This window comes from Desmodus rotundus, chromosome 4 (genome assembly GCF_022682495.2).
Source record: "Desmodus rotundus isolate HL8 chromosome 4, HLdesRot8A.1, whole genome shotgun sequence".
Lineage (NCBI taxonomy): Eukaryota > Metazoa > Chordata > Mammalia > Chiroptera > Phyllostomidae > Desmodus > Desmodus rotundus.
The window spans coordinates 81,408,371-81,428,430 of NC_071390.1; the positions used below are offsets into that span (position 1 = coordinate 81,408,371).

Consider the following 20,060-nt stretch of genomic DNA (forward strand, 5'->3'; position numbering starts at 1 on the left):
GCCAGCGTTTGGTGCTGCCGGTGTTCCAGATGTCAGCCATTCAGATGTGTGCAGTGGTATGTCATTGTTGCTTTACTTTTCATTTCTCTGGAAACATATGATATGGAGCATCATCTCATGTGCTCCTTTTCTATCTGTATGTCTTTAGTGAGGTATTTGTTAAGGTGTTTGGCTCATTTTTTATCAGGTTACAGTTGAATTTCTTACTGTTAAATTTCAAGAGTCCTTTTGGATTACTGTTCTTTGCCAATGTGTCTTCTGAAAGTATTTTCTCCCATCTGTGGCTTGTCTTCTCATTTTCTTCACATTATCTTTCATAGAGCAGACATTTTTGATTTCAATGAAGTTCAGCTTATCAATTTTTCTTTCATGGATTGTGTCTTTTGTATTGTATAATATCTAAAAAGGTATGATACCCAAGGTCATCTAGGTTTTTTCCTACATTATCTTCTAGAAGTTTTATTTTACATTAGGGTCTATGATCCATTGGAGTTGATTTTTGTGATAGGTGTAATGTCTGTGTATAGATACATTTTTTTTTGCACGCCCAGTTGTTCCAGCACCACTTGTTGGGGAGACTATCCTGGCCCCATTGCATTGTCTTTGCTCCTGTGTCAAAACTCAGTTGGCAGTGTTCATGGAGATCTGTTTCTGCGCTCCCCATTTTGTTTCACTGATTCATGTATCTGTTCTTTCACCAATATCACGCTGTCCCGATTACTGTGGCTTTGTAGTCAGTCCTGCAGTCAGGTAGTGTCAGTCTTCGGACATGGTTGTTCTCCTTTAGTATCATGTTGGCTATCCTGGGTCTTCTTCCTCCCATATAAACCTGACGTGTAGATATCCACAAAATTACTCGCTGGGATTTTGATTGGGATTATACCGAATCTATAACTTGAGTTGGGAATCATGGCTTTTCTAAGTAAGGATAAGGGAAGGCAGCCAGAGCCTTTTTGTGTGATAGAGCTTTTAGTGAGATGTTTACATCATTGTTTCCAGAGCTTTGTCCTTTTTTATTGATCAAAGTAAACCATGGTACAGATAAAACTCTGCATTAAATATGAAAAAGGAAGTAGAATTTGAAGGGAAAATGTATCATATCTCACATAATTTCCAAGGGAAAATATGATAATCAAAGCAAACGACCACATAGTTTATAATGAGGCTCACCTTTTCTGAAGAAACACAAAAGTTTAAGGGAAGATTTGAGTGGCATTAGAAAGTGACTTCAAAGCTTATAGCATCATTAATCCCTCTTCCACCAACTATTTCATTTTACTCAGGCAAGTTTGCTAATACAGCAAGAAAAAATAATTCTATTTTGTGAGGAAACAGTGGGTATGTAGACTCATTTTCATACAAAAGTGTAATGTATTGCTACTGCATCCTCCCTGCTCACCACAGCACCATTTTAACTCTGGTAATTCACGTATTAAGCTATATTGAAATTATTTACAATACTTTAAATTAGGATATTATAAATTAAAGCAAATAGAACAATTATGCACACATAAGTCCAAACTTATGTAATTTATTGTCTTACCCTAGATCCTCAATGGGGTTTTTAATTCAGCTGACTTGGGAAATCACAGCAGCCTCCTCTTCCTGCCACAGAAAGTTCTGAATGTCTTTCTCCTGTTGTCCTAAATTTCTCAGTCCTTGATAAAAGGAACTTTTGTTGTAGGTCCCACACTATTAGATTTTAGAGAGAAATCTTGCAGTAAGTGTTTTATGATGAAACCAAGAAAATGATCTTTTGTTAATTATTATCACCTCACTGCATCAAGCTGCCCTATTTAAATGTCTACTATGATAGGGATTATTTTATACTTCAAGCTAAAAAAAATACCCAACTTTCAGTGACATTTATGGAAAGACGCTGCTTTCTTAAATGCACCAGCCTCTTTATTTTGTTACACCTCATGGCGCTGTGAGGAAGTAAGCTGCTTAATCATTGTAAACAAACTAAATTTTTCCATTTTTCAGAAGGAACTAAAGTTAATTTTTTACTTAATTAACATGGCCTTTTGTCCTCTATTAATTTGGGGGATAAAAAACTGTACATGACAAATTGTCTTTGATAAAGTCATTTATTTGAAGTGCTGAATATTTAAGACCCTACTGAATGTGGTTGGCTACCTTGAAAATGCATCTGTGTAGGGACTGTTCTTCCTTCAGCTTCCTGTCTGCTGCTGACCACTGCCCCTTAGGTACATCTCACTTATCATTCTTGATGTCTCCCCCATACGGTAGCCTATTAACTTTATCCTTTAAGAATATTTCAGGTAGCCCCTGGCGATGTGCTCAGTTGGTTGGAGCATCATCCTGTAGAACAAAAGGTTGCATGTTTGATTCTCAGTCAGGGCACACACTGAGGTTGAGGGCTTGGTCCCCAGCCAAGCTGCCTACAAGAAGGCAGCTAGTTGATGTTTCTCTCTCACATCAACGTTTTTCTCTGTCCCCTTTCTGCTCTCTCTAAGACAAAGCAGTGAAAAAACTCCTCAAATGAGGATTTAAAAAGAGAATATTTCAGGTGTTAAAAAATGTTCCATGATTCTGAGCAAGAAAAAGAAAATCAATTACAGTCTTTAAAATCCTCAGAATATGGGGTAGGGGAGAGCAACAGGGGAAAATTGGGAAAACTGTAAAAATAAAATAATAAAACAAAATCCTCAGAATATCATTTGTTTTCTCACTTCACAGCCGATGGTCAAATTGAAACCAAAATAGTCACCAGCAGTACAATTTGGGTCACTTATATTAGAAAACATGGTGTAAGTAAGGGAGGAAAAGATGTATTACTAATTTATTCTTTTTTCTTTTCTTTTTAAAATTAAATTATTAGGATAACATTGATTAATAACATTATATAAATTTCCAGTGTAAACATACTTCAATATCTATATACTCTATTGGTACTCAACACCCAGAAACTAGTTTCTTTTTGTGACTGTTTCTTTCTGTATCCTAACGACAAAATGTAAGAAAGAGAAATGAAGAAGACAATACAATTGCTCTTTCATTCTTTCATTTTATGTTTAAAATGTGATTTCCTCATGTGTTTCTGGCACTGTACTAGGGGCTGGCCATACATTTATGAAATTGCACTAGCGGTTTAGTAATGCATCTGCACTAAGGGGGTTTATAATTAGGTAGTAGAAACATTAAATTTAAGTGTAATTGTAGCAGTACTAGGAGAAGTTCCTGAGGCTATGAGAATACTCAGTGGGGGAATCTTACCCACACTAGGAGATCAAGGATGTGTTTATTTATTGAGAAAATAATGTTTGAGTTTAGGGCTAATGAATAGGATGTAACTCGTGAAGATGGGCCTGTAGGGGGACAACAGTGGTGACTGATCTGTCCCAGCAGAGGAAACAGTGTGTGAGCAAGTCCTTTGGTGGGCCAGCATAGCAGGGACAGGCTGAGGGATAAAACAACATAAGATGAGTTTGGAGAACTATGATAATGATAAGAACTTCCCATGATAAGTGTAAGGTTTTCATATTTGAAAGTTCATGCTGTCTGCAGATGGAGAAGGACCTAGTAGGACACTAGAAAAGATTCAGGAAGATTTTAGAGGTCTGGAAATGTGAAAGATGAGTTAAACCAAAGAGATGACAGTTGAGAGAAAAAAATGGGGATGGCCTCCAGAATTAAAGTCAAAGGTACCCAAGAATAGATTAGCTAGGGGATCACAAGAGGAAGGTGTATGCTGCTGTGACCAGATAAACTCATGGCCCCGCAGTCTGAGAAATATAACATTACAGGACTACCAGCTTTTCTGTTTTGCAAAGTCAGGTAGTTAGTTACTAGGGATGACGGTCTAGTCCCTCTGAATCAATTGGGTATCCATACAATTTTCATCTTCAAAGCTGAAGCTTCCAGTAGGAAACGTTTTTATTATCGTGTAAGTTGATGGCTGATAATACACTGAGCAAAAAGAAGACTCATTCACTTTATTCAGTATTTTTAGAACTGCTGAATTGGCGGCATGCATCCTTACAAATCCTGGGAAGGCAGTTCAGTAAATGTCACATCCATTGGGCAGAATGCAGTCTGTAGAACAAGATGCTGCCTTAGACTACTTAAGCAGATGACATCAAAATTGGAGTGGAAACTGAGATTTCCTGTTTTCCAACAACAGGCTTGGATGACTGACTCATTAGGCTTAAATGAGAGTCTTTGAACTGGGGTGGCTACTATGACGTTCTCTTCTGCATGTTGAAGTGAGAAATGCCCCCTTGACCTGTGGCGTATCCTGTCTGCTTTAGAAATCTCCAACAATCCAATACTTGGAAAAATACAATTGTCATATCTTTTGAAAAAAATATGTGAGATAAGTCACTGAAGAATTACCCACGGTCAATAAATATCTGAAAAACCCATTTGTTAATATTAAATAAGCTTGAAATGGCATGACTGGAATTAATCTTCATAGCCAGTAATAATTTGGCAACATAAATTCTTTTGTATGTAGGAACACTAAGCAGCCATTAAAATGTTTTTGTAGGTGAGTAACTAATAAGGAGGAAAAAATGTTCATGATATTACTAGTTTAAAAGATATAGATGCCATTTTACTTTAAAATTTTTATTGTATTTAGATATATAGCTATAGCCATTCATACATAATACAAAGAACCAAAGCTGAAAGTATTCATGCCGAAGTGTTAACAGTATTTGTTTGTGTGTATTAGAATGTGGGTAATTTTTATATTATTCTCTTTCAGGGCTAGGTTTTTTTATGTTTTCTGTAATGAACATATTATTTTCGTCATAAGATAAAGTTATAAAAATGAGAAATTATTTTTGCTTATCAAATTAAAAATATATTTTTAATCATAAAATATCGGTAAAAATTCAGGGAAATACATCATTGAGAGAGTTGAATTTACTATAACTTTCCCAGATGTAAGGTCCACAGCATACCTCAAAACCTTGAAGTGTTTCTGTTCTTCAACCAGCAATTCCACACTAGGGGTTTTATTCTAAGAAAATAATCAGAGAAATTTATAAATGTTAATTTATATTACACTTTCATGGCTTTCTTTATAGTAGTAAATAATTAGAGACAATAAAATATCCATAAATGTGGAATAGTTAAATAAAATATGTTGCCTTCATACAAAAACAGCTATATGCAGTCATTTAAACTCATGTTGTAACAATACTCGAGGAAATGGAAAATGGCAATGATTCAGTATGAAGTTTTTAAAAAGCAGGTATGAAGCAGTATGTACATTAAAATCTTAACTATAATGAATTATATAGATGCATATGGTAGAAATGAAAATACATTCAGTGGTTTATCATAGTTATTATCCTGAACATAGAAATTGCATACAGGAGATTTAGGTTTTCTTGTGTGTATTTTTCTGTGAAATTTCAAATTTCTACAAAAAATGTGCATTAACTTCAACAACAACAAAAGCACATTTTACCCTACAAAGATTAGTGGGGAGAATAGGGTTGGTGTGTGCACAGTAAATACAGTGTTTATGAAGGTTACAATGGATTCCTTCAAGAATTATCATTTATTTATGGTAGCTGACCCCTCTTCCTATTTACCTGGGAAATCCTTAGGAACCATTTGCCTCTCCTTCTTCCACTGGAGTTCTTTCAAAGACTCTGAGGCAAGTGGAAAAATCCTAACATTTATATGGTGCGTAGTATTCTCAGTTATTCTGATTCAGAGGCAACGAAATTTATTGAGTACTTACAGTGTGCTGACTACCTTTTGAAGTAGGTTCGTTCTCTGGGGGCACCAGGTCTCAAAGGGGCATTTAGGATTTCTATAGAAAGAGTACAAAATATAGATTTCTAGATCAAAGTTTAAGTCTAGAGTCTACTGCCAACTAGCTTTATAACTTGAGCAAGTTACATTCCTCTGAGCCCTTATATTCATCCACTTATTCACTCAACAAATACTGACTAAATCTGACAGGAACTTCCAAGACTTGAGGATAGACCAGTGAACAAAACAGTCACTCTTCTCATTCTAGTAGAGTGAAACTGACAACATATAAATACATAATATGCCAGATGGAGTTAAACTTTTTGGTGCAGACTTAACCTGCAAGGAAATAGGAGTGGCTGGAAGGCAAGGCAGAAGATGATTGCTGTTTTATAAAGAGTTGCCAAGGAGAGACGGGTGAGGGGACATTTGAGGAAGTCTTGAAGAAATAGTAACAATAATAACAAGTGCCTTACTTCCTTCACTGAGTTGTTAGAACTATGTGAGCGCTTTGCAGATGTAGAAGGGTATCTTCAATATCCTGCAGCAATAGTTCTGTGAAGCTCTGTTTGCCTTTCTAAGGCAATGCCTGAGTTTACCTCCCTCTACCTAAGAGCATTCTCTCTCTGGAGATGGAGTGGACAATATACATAGATGAAGTGAGAATAATAGAATCTCAATTATATCCTGTCTGAGTAGAACTAATGAAATATAGATTACAACATTCCCTGTGGAGAGCTGTGCACTCTGCATCAATGCCCTTTTAAGTCACTTTTATTTTAACCATAGTCTCCAAAAAATTTTAAGAATTGGCTCAAAACAAAAATCCATACAATCTAACAGTTCACTGGTATCAGGTCATCCAATATCACTAAAAAATGTCACACATCAATTGTCTCTATACTCCTTCCCTAATATCTTTAATAAATTCAATTCATTTTAATCTCTCCTACTAGATATTTTCCCATGGATTTGTCTGTATTCACATATAACACAGCCACCCCAGGATGAATATTAAATCATAGGAAAGGAAAAGGAAAGTTTCTGAAAACTGTCAAGCATTACTTTTGGTTCTTCCTCATTCAGTCCAGGTGTTGGAGAGCTGGCTGCAGACCAGCTCAAAGCTCTTGGGCTAGGTGTTTATGCAGGTGTGCCTCTTTCTGTCCGTGGGGCTTCAGTTATAAAAAGGAAGCTATAAAATGTGTCAGGTGTAAGGGGAAGCTAAGAGTGACATGAAAATTTCTAAACTACTTAAAGATGTCTTCTATTTAAGACCTTATTTTGTCTTTAACATATTGTATTACATGTTTATAATAAATAAGCAGAAAGTATCTGTTCTAGTGTATGCTCAAAAATACAAATTGAATTTAAGTAGGAAGGAAGGCAGGACAAAGGGAAAGAGACAGAACAAAGGAGTGAGGGAAGGGGGCTGTTGTAATATGAAACACTTAAGAAAATAAATATGTTAACATGGAATTTTGTTTTTGCTCTGGCCTATGTGGCTCAGTAGGATGGAGCATCATCCCATAAACCAAAAGGTTGGGGATTTGATTCCCAGTCAGGGCACAGGCCTAGGTTGTAGGTTTGGTGCCCCATTGGGGTGCAAATGAGAGGGAACCAATCAATGTTTCTGTCCCTCTACCCCTCCCTCCCTTTCCCTCTCTCTCAAATCAATGAACATTCCTCTGGTGAGGATAAAAATACATATATGGAATTTTTTAAAGCATGATAATTGCTTAGTGCTTCCTTATTTTTGTTAATAGAGGTAACGAAGTTGAGTGCTACAGTCAGGGCAAGTAGCCACACAGTTTATAATGACCACTCTCCTTCAACCCCTGCACTGACATCACACTTATAGCCCAGTCTCTGAGACCTTTTGCACTTATTGTTTACGTGTAAACGTGTACCCAGCAGTGTTCCTCTGTGTAGCCATATGTTCAATACAGTATCTGGCTGGTAGTACTCAATAAATATTCTTTGACATTGAGTTATTATTGTAAGCCAACCTGAGGTTTTTCTTTAAAAAGGCAGGCAGTGCGAAGGGATGCATTCTGGAGTCAGATTTTGAACCCTGGTTCCTCAGCCTCCTACCTGTGTGAATGAACTTCATCTTGTTTCTTGACTTTGCTGTGGCTCCAATTTCCCATTTGGAAACTCAGAAAAATAATATTGCCTACAGCAAAGGATTATTGTGATAAATTATGTATATAAAACATTTAGAAAAGTGCTTAGCATATACTAAGTGCTCGAATAATTGTGGCTATTATTTAATTTGGAATTGAGTAAGTCACACTCTGAAATGAAAACCCTATACAATGATCTATTTTGTTAAATGGAGACTGAATAGTCTTAATAGTGCTATATATACTGGGTGCTGCTCTCAACTGAGTTTTTTCTTCATTGAGAAATTGGTGAACATCATCAGCTAGCGAGAGCAATGACATTGTTTTTGTTCTAATCTAGAACATTTTTTTGTCCTGGTCCAATTGATTCTCCTCTGTGAACCAAACACTCTTCTGAATAGCAGTGTTTGTTTTGGGACTGTGCTTTTGTCACTGCTTCTGCAAATGCTCCAAGTTTATCGTCAGTGCAATATTTATCCATTTCTAAGGCAACTTTGTTTTCCTTTAACATGTTTTGCAAATATACACCCTTACTTTTTTTTTTTCTTAACTAACCTGGGAATGATTTCACTTCTTTTCAAACATTAGTGGGTTTTGTTTTTGTGCATTCTCTGTTGCTCTCATCACAACAACAGGGAAGGTAAACCAATGCATTCCTTTGTGGAGGATAATGACATTTTTGATTTTGTCCTGAACTGAAAAAGGGATCCTTCACTATTTAGCACTATGGCACTTTCAGAATAAATGCCATCAAACTGCACCTTATCTGCAGTAGCTTACCTTATTTTTCACCACTTCACAATGGATTTTTTTAGACTACATAGTGATTGAGGCATAGGAAAATTTAGTGAGCTTTGTTTATCTGTGTGAGCACCCTCAGTGCATGGATCAAATATGAATCAATTTATTATCGCTCAAGTTTAGAAGAGTGTCTGCATTGGTGTATTGAGCCGAAGGGGTAATGTAGAATGCATGCCCATAGGCATGTATTTCTTAGGAAGCACTTACAAGTTATTGAGCCAAAATAATGCACTTTAATGGACTTAATTTGGTATCATCAACAGAAATAGATCAGATGCAAAGGGTGAAGATGAGTTGGAACAATTTCAGAACTCAATCTCTGAAATTGTTTTCCAGTCCCTTTAGGAAAAAGTGGCATACTTGTAGTAATTCTTGCTACCATGGTGAACAGGTGTTCCCAGCTTCAAAGGTCTTGTGTATGTTAGTAGCTCTTATGATTTTCATTTCACATTCACCAAGTCTTTTACTGTCTTTTTCACTCTCTCTTTAGGACCCCCTAACCTTGTGCCTTATATGGTGGCTCTTATGATTTTCTCTTGGAGAGTTAGACTGCATGTTGGAAGCATGAACTTGGAAGTCAGTTAGACCTGGATTTGTTCATGTTCTTGGTGTGGTGTCCTGTGGATAGGAGAGAAATTGAGAAAGACTGCCATGTGCCATCAATTTAGTGATTTAAATATTATGATAATACTGGAACAGAGGATGTGCATTATTAAAGAATATTAGATATGGAAAAAAGTGAACTGAGATTTAAAAGAAAAATGTAAGTTCATGATAACTAATAAGTTTTATTAGGACTTTATCTTGAAATACAGTTATGTAAATGAGTGTATTTTGTCTAATATGAACCATTTCATAATTGTAACTATGTGCTGCTGCTATTTTGTGAGCGGGGAAGAGTGTTTGAATGGGGACTAGTCTTACAGGTTAGTGTGTGAGTATTTTGCATTATCAAAGCCTTAGCTGCCCAATCTGACCTTGCAGGCATAGGGAGTTAGTTGGACAATAAATTTGCACATTAAAAAGCTCACCTGAAGTTATTGTGTAGATAAACTAATATGCACAGAACACACTTGCCACAGTGTTGGGTAAATAAAAGCCATTGTGTAATAGTAAGCATGCATCTCTGCTGGATCCCCAAACAATTTTCCACCAGTTATCCACCCAAGGAAAATGATGTCTTTAAAAAGTGTCTGCATTTTTAAGTCTCTAGAAATTGTATTTAGCTCTTCCTGTTTTAAAAATATTTTCTATTTATGGGAACATTTAGATTTATTCATCAGCACGACAAAAGTCGGTAACTCATTCCCTGAGCTGTTTATTGTTAATACCATCCCTACCCTCTTCCCCTTCTTCCATGACCTGATTCCTTCCTCTCAATTTTCTCTCTTAAGGAAAACAGTGCAGTCACCTGAGTCTCCCTTAGAAAATGCAGAGTACGATGAAAATAGAGATTATTCATGAGTCAATGGAAAAAGTCTGATGAAAGTATGTACCGCCTGCTTGTTGAGACTAGATGGGGTATGCAGGGGAAATGTGAGAACAACAACTTGCTTGTTTTCAAAGTCTCCTGGCTTTGTGTGGGAGACACATTCCTTTTCCCTTCATTCAGGTGTTTCATTATAATCCCCTACTTGACCTGTACTTTTCTCCAGGTTCTGTTATAGTACCAGTGGGTATGTTATAACTAATTGTATGCAGTGGCAAGAAATACTTAAAAATAACTGGTAAAATAATTAAGATTGTATTTCCTCTTTGGTGGCTAGTCAGTCAAATATATGGATAAATCGAGTTCTCTTTCATTACATTCACACACAAACACTGCAAGAGACAATACGCTAATTTCTAGATGCCGTTCTCAGGCTGTGAAAATTGTAAGACCAATCAATATACAGCGAGATGATCCAAGAGACAAAATACATAATTTAATATTTGAATGTTATTTGTGAAGGACTAGTCTGAAACTATGTACAAATAGCAACGCTCTTTACTTTTTTCATTTAATATTATTTTTACTTTTACTTATGCAAACCAGTTTAAATGTTAACCATATTCTCTCCACCCACATTTAACAGAACTAACCTTTTGCTGTATTTTTCAGAAAGCCTTTTTGTAAAGGCAGAAAATGTTACAAACACAGTCAAAGCTCTACTCTTTCCCCTCCTTTTCATATTCAGGTTAACTACTCCTGAAGTTTGCATGTTTAATATCCAGGCTTTCTCACATCTTCTGTATGTGTGTGTCCATAGACAACGTACACTAAGTGTATGTTTTACAAGTTTAATAAATGTCATCATGTCTGTGACTCCTTTTAGAGTTTGTTTTTATCACTCACATTGTTTTAAAGTTTTATCCATACTGATACATTTAATATCTAGTTAATTAATTATAACTGCTTTATAATATTCCACTGCATGAAACCAGTCCTGAGATCTTGAAATATCGAATGCCTTCAAGTATCAGGCATTATGATAGATATTTGAGTTTTGTCCCAGGTTACACCTTAATTTGATGATATTTTACCAACTGATGAGGCTAGAATGAGAACATTTTATTTATCTGCCCAGCAAAACCCAGCATTTCTGAGCTTACTAAATGTCCCCTCAAGTCTGTCTGCAAACCAGTAGTTCTTTGCCAACCTTGTCTATTTCCTACAGCACTTTGGTAAATATACCTACCAGATGCCTGCTCATTCTTCTAATATTCTAGCTGGAAACCTGCTTCCTTAAGTTCACGAGTTCGTTGGGCATATTTTCTGTCTCCAAGTTATCACGGGTAACATTTTTTTTACCAAATATTTACCACTCCATGAAATGATTCCCTATTTTTCTAGCCTCTTATAACAGTTTATTGCCATTCACCACCTGATCTGCAAGTCAGTGCTACATATATTGGGGGTTTGGCATACTTATACCTTAATTCTAGGCACCAATTTCTGTATACTTACCTTTGGCAAAATATTGCATAACAAACCATCATGATACTCAGTGTCTTATAACAATCAGCAATTATTATTGCATTCACACTGGATTTTCGTAGCTACGGACTGGCTGCTTTAGGCTGGGCATGGCTGGGCTGGGTTGCAAATTGAAGCTAGAATCCCAGTCTGTCCCACATGACTTTTTTTCTTCCTTGGACTGTGGGCCAATTCTCCTGGATCTTTTCTTGGTAGTCACAAAAGCCCTAAAGAGATAATTCAGTAACACCAGAACATGTGAGTGAATCCTCTGTTTACATCATCTGTGCTATCGTCCCATTGGTAAAAGCCTAAGGTCAAGAGGCAGGAAAGGGTACCCAAAGTCTAATGGCAAGTAATGTACAGAGAGAGGAGTAAAGAACCAAGAGAAACAATGCCATCACCTACAGGAAGTAAGAATGTCTTCTTTTAATTTATTGCCTCCTGTGTGCCTGGCCCTGCAGTAAGTGCTTTACAGACACAACCTCACATTATTCTCCTGCCTCCATAATGAGATATGTGTCATTATCTCCACTTTATAAACAATAATGCTAAGACTAGAAGAGCTAGCAAATTAGCTTAGTAAGTAGCAAAGCCAGGAATTGTATGCAGATCTTTAGATCTCTAAAATTATGTTCTTTCTTCCAAAAACCGTACAACTTCAATTATTTCCCAAAATTTTAATGAAAAAATTAGACATACATAGCCATAGAATTTGAAATAAATAACAGTACTAATCAGTATGTCTAACAGGTGTCCTTCCTAACTGTTTCTCTTCCCTACTTTTCCTATGAGAAACAGAAGAATTAAGCATAATTATCCATTTGGGACAAAGGAAAATGAATACAGGAAAGAGATATTGACCAAGATTATAGTTAGAATAAGAAATATGAATTTGCATTTTATTTTTAAAGTGTTTTTAGGCATGTAGCAACACACTTTTCTATAAAATGTCAGTGGTAAAACATGTGATTGTTACTGATGGAACTGACGTGAAGCAGTAAAGAACTCTGTCATCTCTATTCACAACGGAGTATTCAGGAAGAAAAGAAACAAACGTAGGCCCCCAAATTTCTTCTTTGATAGGAAAACAACGATTAGTGATATGATACACACAGGAAAGCCCAAAGCATGCTTACGGAGCTAGAGCTTTGAGAGTCGATACACATCTCATCAGAGGAACCTGAGTAGATTAGCAAAGTGTGCCATGTTGGCTGCCTATTGTTGCACTTGTTCTGGTGAAGGAGGTCACTTGAAACACAATACGCGGAGGTCTTTGAGATTGATAGCGAGCACCACAGAACTCATGAGCAGTGTGACTCTGACACAGTCCACCGAACTGCCAAAAAGATATGCCTTCCCAGAAAAAGGAGAAACACACTCAGGTGCCTAAACAGTACTGGACTTTAGGGTTACCTGCTGTGATAACTACTGAATAGATGAAAAAGTCAGAATCAATGTTAAAATTGTTATGACTTTTGAGAAAATGGTAGAGTCATCAGAAATAAGGACCATTGGGAAATTTTTTAAAAATTTCAGTTTCACTATTTTGACAAATACATCTACATCTCTGTATCTATCTATCATCTATCTATCTATCTATCTATCTATCTATCTATCTATCTATAATGTCCTGAATGAACTATTTCCTTTTCTGGAGAGGCATAAAAGTACACAGGAAAATCAGAGAAACTTAACACTAATTTTAGAAAAAATGAAGATGATTTCTTTATATTTTTAAATAAATAGACAAGAGACAAAAAGAATAAGAAAATTCAATGCAAGCTATATTATAATTGTGAAACACTGAAGTAGAGACAAAGAAACTCGTGAAAAATCTAAGAGCTGTTTTGGGGAGATGGAGAAGACATGGATAATGTAGGAAAAGATTAGGGAAAAGTCTACTTTGGTTTTTAATTCATCAATTTATTTTGCAAAGGCAGACACACATTATTTCCTGAGATGGGAAGAACAGCTGAACATGCTTCATTTTATCTCTTAAAAGAAGGGGCAAACAACCTTATAGAAGAAGAAGGCAAATAACCAATGGCAAGCTATCATGGAGGACTTTTTGGGACAAATAATGTTTCAAAGCCCAACCCTCTGTATCTGTTACTAAACCATGACTCAATGTTGACCAGCTTTATTCTTATCAACCCTGGGAATTTGTACTGCATCGCCTTCAGAATAGCCCTCATTTTCCCAGGACCATCTATTCTGGGCCATCCAGGAGCCAGAGTGCACGTGGACTGATTCTGAGCCTGGGCACCAACCACAGAGCAATTTGGTCCATTGCTCTGCATTATGTAATGAACTTTGATGCCTTTAAAGCATGTAAATGTCACATGAATTCCTTTTGAATCACATATAAGGAGATTAATCATTTTATAAAATCCTGTCTTTATTAAAAATTGCTCATAGATCCTATGATTAAACTAGGCTATCAATGAGTAACATAGATACTTATTAAGAGATGGCTCTCCTTCCCACTGAGGCATTATTTTTGTCTAGCTTTTTTTTCCCAATTATTTTATTGTTGTTCAAGTACAGCTATCTGCATTTACCTCCCGCCACTCCCCCCACCACCCCAGCCATTCCCACCTCCCTCCCCTGCTTCCACCCCACTTTGGTTTTGTCCATGTGTCCTTTATACATGTTCCTGAAAACCCTTTCCCTCTTTCCCTCCATTATCCCCTCCTACCTCCCCTTTGGTTACTGTCAGATTGTTCTTAATTTCAATGCCTCTGGTTATATTTTGTTGCAGCATTGTTTTTATTGAAATGTAATTTGAAAGGATGTCACATGCCTATATCTAGAAACATTATCAGGAAAAAACCTGTGGAAAAGAACTTGTCACTGTACTTATTGTAAGGATGTTATCATATTAGAGTTTCATTCTCAAAAACAACCCACAGAAGAAATCTCTCTTTGATTTCATTTTTAAAAGTGTGTGTTTTTTCTTTATACCATGTATATATTTGCTTTTAAAGCTATCAATTTTCTAAAATGTTTACCCCTCGATTCAGCTTGAGTACACAGGTTTTAGGGTATGCAATGAACAGTACATACTAACATCCTTTCGTATTTCATTTTGTTTTCCTTTCCTCATTTTCTTTAACCTCAGCTTTCTCACCTTTATTTATTTTACTTTGCTATATTTTAAAATCTGTAAAACATATGTTACTTTAAATCCTTCTTAAAACAAAGAAAGGTAAAAATTAAGTTACTGGGATTTTGTCACTGATTACAGGAAGAAATAATAATTACTGAGAAATTGATTTTCTTGATATTAAGTAATTTAATATGATGCCCACCTGAGCAGAAGTAAATAAAGCTCACTGGGGTACCATTTTGCGAGGGTTGCTGCTTGTCTGGTTTGCATATCGTGGGCTCCAGAATCTTCTCCCCAGTTCTCAGTCAACTAGAGACATGCATCATAACTCATATCCATTTTTAAAACTGCTAGATGTTATTTTTGATAACAAGAACATTGAGAATATACAAACCCATGGTATAGAATTAACTGTGTTGAATTATAAAATTTTTAAGCAGAGGTTACATAGCTTCTACTATTAATTGCCAAATAACAGCTAGTGTGAGAATCTTGTTCAAAAGGAATTAGTAAAAAGCATTGCAGTCTAAAGGACCTATTACATTAGTCAATAAGTTTTTTAATTTGTGCGAACAAACAAAAATATGTGGTCATTGAGAGTGTTGTTTAAATTATTAAACTTGGAAGAACAGTTATTAGACTGTCCATTTCAAGATAGTGTCTTTTTCTGGTTTGGGGCAAAGTCTGGTTTGTTTGTGTGTTTGTGTTTCTCTGATGCTGGAAGGGTGGCTATTTGAATTGTGTGTCTCAGAACAGATCAGGCTCATGGAACCCTCCGTTTCAATAACCACAAACTGCTACCTTTAAAGAAAGAGACACTTTTATGCATTATCGAGTTTTTCACCTCATTTTCCAGCCTGAAAACCAAAGGCATGAAACTATATTGATCAACAGCTGAGAGGCATATTTAAAATAATGGGTTTGAAGTTATGTTAACAACAGCATTCCTGAAATTTCCAAGTAGTTAATGTGGTGATCAGAATAGTTGATGGTGGGAAGTTATGTACAGCCTAGAGTCTGTGTTGCAGAGTTTGTGGATTCTAGCTTTACTGATTTTTTTTGCAATGTTTGAACTTTGGAAGAAAACATTAACTGTTTGTGATGATGTCTTATTATGACTCTCTTATGTGCAATTTTTAGATACTTCTGATGTTTGAAGGGTCTTGATATGATTAGCTCCAATTGTCCTGTTAGTCACAACTGTTTGTACATTATAAGGCCTCGAAAGATAGATGATATAGAAGGTGTTAAGTTAGATTTTTTCCTTTTGTATTTTTGTCTTTTACTCTCAGTTTTGCAGGGGCTCTTTCCTTTGCCTATTTGTATTTGGACTTCCTTTTAGAAATAAATCAAATTCTTTTTCTCTAAATCCCAAATTATAAAAAGCAAACCTGTTTATTTATTTACATACCAATGAGTCATAGGTAAAGCAGAACAATTTTTCATGTATCTATAAATCTATGTTAAATATATCAATTTTTAAATGTAATATAGCTATTTTAAATATGTAGCTATTTGTTAAATATATCTATGTATCATATATAAATCTCTCTTAATATGGACATATAAATGTATTTAGCATTTTTAAAGCAAAATTTTAAGTGTTCAAAAGAGCATCCAGTGAAATATTTCTTCAGCCACCTAGCTGTCCTCTTGGAGACAGAGCCAGGTTCTACTTCCTCATGTACCCTTCCGGAGCTGGTCAGTGGCCACACAGACATACACACGTGTTCTTCTTCTTTTATTCATAAATTACAGCAAACTACAGATTTTATTCTTTAACATGTTTTTATTTCCCATAAAAATGTCTGCGTTTGTGTATATCTCCCTGTCTGTCTACACACAAAGACTCTCTTCATCATTTTTACAGCTGCTGTATAACATTTTATTATACAGATGTGCCCCAATTTATTTAATCAGCCTTTTCTTGATGGGCATTTTGATTGTTTCCAATATTCTGATATTAAAAATGATAATTCTGCACAATTTTGTACATGTAAAATATATTACTAAGATCAATTCCTAAAAATGGAAAGTAATTTTTAATATGATAGATTTGTAAATTGTTACCTCTGGGAATTTCACCATTTTTTTTACATTATCATTAGCAATATTTATGAGTATCTTTTTAAATGATTCCACCCATTCATTTTTAGAGAAAGGGGAAGGGAAGTAGAAAGAGAGGGAGAGAAACATTAATGTGTGGTTGCCTCTCTCACACCCCCAACTGAGGACCTGGCCCGCACCCCAGGTGTGTGCCCTGACTGGGAATCGAACTGGTGACCCTTTGGTTTGCAGGCTGGCACTTGATCTACTGAGCCATACCAGCCAGGATGAGTACTTTTTGTTCATAACCTCTATAACATTTTATGTTTTCAATGCTTTTTTTTTTTGGTAAGCCAATTGGTGGAAAAATATTTTACACCTCTTTTTAATGTATTTTTTATAAATGAGATTAAACATCTTTTGACATGCTTGTATATTTGATTCCCTTATAAAATACTAGTTTTTATTTCATTTCAAGGAACTTTTACTATATTAAGAAAATGAGCCTTTGTCTGTGATACCTATTGCTAATATATTTTCTAATTTGTTGTTTTTCTTTGACAGGGCTTGTAGTATCCACCAATACACATGTATGTATGCATATGAGGAGTGTGTGTTTGTAGTATCTCTACCTGTATATATGAGAGAGAGAGAGAGAGACAGATATTGGTGGAGTTTCTAGAGTTGAAATTTTCAATCTTTTCTCTTTTTTTATAATGGATTCTGAGTTTTGCATCATACCTGGGAAGGTCTTTCACATTCTGAAATTATTAAAAGACTTTTTCATGGTTTCTTCTAGTACTTTTATGTTTTCTTTTTTCATTTTAACATCATTGATGCATCTGGTGTAAGGTGTGAGGCTAATTCCTTCTGCATGTTGCTTTTTTTCTATCAGTACAAAATAAGCTTGTCTAATTGAGGGGAAATATCCCATGACTCCTTTTATTGGAAAGAAGTTAAAGTTCTGGATTGACTTAGTAAAAGCTGACATCTTTAGCCTTTTACTTGGGTGTGGCCTTTTCCTCTCCATGCTATGGCATGTGCTTGTCCACTGATAATCAGTGTACTTCAAAAAGGAGGAATCATCTGGCAGAAATGTCACTTTTCCTGCTGTGTTCTAGGCTCCCATTCGACAAGATATTGTGAACCATGTTCACATCAACTCGTGCAAAAACAATAGACAGCCCTGTGTGGTCGGTGAATTGGCAGGTAATCAAACCACAGCTGACTCTTGGGTACTGGTAGAGTTGGTTTGAGTTCCCAGAGTTCAAGGTGGTGGGACTCATCCTTCCCGCCAGGGTGGTTTTGGAAATGCATCCTGGGGGCCTCATGTTTGCACCAACCAAAACCTGGTGCTGTTGGCACCACAGAGTGAACTCAGCACAGAGGCGATACGTCATCTGCTCTGCCCGGCTGCCTTGGCCAAACCAGCACTGGTCATGTCTAAAGGTCATCGTACTGAGGAAGTTCCTGCACATCCTTTGGTGGATGAAGATAAAATTGAAGGCTATAAGATAATCAAGGAGGCCCTTTTGCTTCTTAAGAAACTTAAGGTCTGGAATGATACCATGAAGATCTATGCCTTTCAGTGAATGAGAGCTGGCAAGAGCAAAATGAGAAACTGTCGTCATATCCAGCACATGGGACCTGGTACCACCGATGTAATGAGGACAGCAGTATCACCAAAGCCTTCAGAAACATCCCTGGAATTACTCTGCTTAATGTAAGCAAGCTGAGCATTCTGAAACCAGAGTAACTACAGCCTCTGCGTGCACGTGACGCTCAGTGCAGACCTCGGCAGGATCTTGAAAAGCCCAGAGATCCAAAGAGCCCTCCCAGCAGGCACCACACAGTTAGATTCATCACAGTCCCAAAGAATAAGCCACGTAAAACCCTGAGAATCATGCTGAAGCTAAACCCATATGCAAAGGTCATGTGCTGGAACACCAGTCTTCACCAGGCTGGAACCACAAGATCCGAGTGGATAAAGCAGCAGCAGCACTAGAATCCAAATCAGAGAGAAGGGGTTCCAGGCAAGAAGCCCATGGGAGGGAAGAAAGGAAAGAAGGCTGTTGACCATACAAAGCAGAAGCCTTTGGTGGGGAAAAAAGCTGCAGTTACCAAGAAACCAGCAGCTGCGAAGCCCACAGAAAAGAAACCCACCACAGAAGAAAGGAAGCATGCAACATAAATTTGCTTATTCCATAAAGATCAAGTCACTTTGTACAGCTAATTTTGAATAAAAACCTGATCAAAGACAGTGAGAAATATGAAAAATGACTTTTTTAATAATATAAACATTTTAATCAAGATCTATGTCCCAATTCCTTTTGGCATTTCCAAGTAATGTTTTATTTAAATAGACCTTCCAAATTTCAGGTTACATTTAAGGTAATTATTTTTACTTTTGTTGCAATTTTATGGAGAAAGCTCTTTTTTAACCATTACATGTGATTGTTTATATACATGGATATTACTGATTTTTTAAATTAATTTTCTACCCGGCTGCCTTTATATATTTTCTTCTCATTTTACACAAATTTTCAGTTGGTTCCTTTGTATATTATAAATAATCAATCATATCTGCTCATAACGTTACCTTCCCAATGTAGTAGTCAACACTAGCTAGCTTCTGAAATAAACACTAAATCTCAATGACTTAAGTTTTATTTTTACAATATACAGCAATACAGTATGATAGGGTCAGGTGGCTCTACTCAAGGAGTTATTCAAGATATACCCTTCCATTTTATATTTCCATCTTCTTAGGGTAGGGGTTGTCAAAATTTTTTTACAGTACAGGGTCAGTCAGTGAATATTTGGGGCTTTGCTGATCATACTGTCTCCATTGCAACTACTCAATGGTTGTTGTAGCTTGAAAGCAGCCACAGACAATACGTAAATGAATAAGCATGGCTGTGCAATAGAATGGGAAGGGGTTGGATCTGGCCCATAAGCCACAGTTTGCCAACTCCTGTTCTTGGGCCTCGGAATTCTACACTGGATTTTCTGTATCTAGCGGGCAGATATAGGAAGCAAGAACAAGACTTGGAATGTTTTTATTAGACAGACTTGGAATTGGTACACCTTACTTCCATCCATGTTCTGTTTTGTAGAACTCAATTATTTGGCCTTACCTATTGGGAAATGTAGCTGATATGTACACAAAAAATCTAAGACAAATAGATATGGCGATCATCCAGCTTGTTTCTACTATATTTCTGCTAGACAATGTTTAGGCCAATAATTTATTTTGGATAATTATATTGGCTATCATCACGAGAAA

General features: G+C 36.3%; 1 protein-coding gene and 1 pseudogene across 3 annotated transcripts in view; both read left to right on the top strand.

Annotated features, from left to right (window-relative positions):
• The window catches only part of ARHGAP24 (Rho GTPase activating protein 24), a 494,910-nt gene that overhangs the window by 129,640 nt on the left and 345,210 nt on the right, over positions 1-20,060 (top strand). The window lies entirely within an intron of this gene.
• Positions 17,808-18,965, top strand: LOC139440869 (large ribosomal subunit protein uL4 pseudogene; annotated as a pseudogene).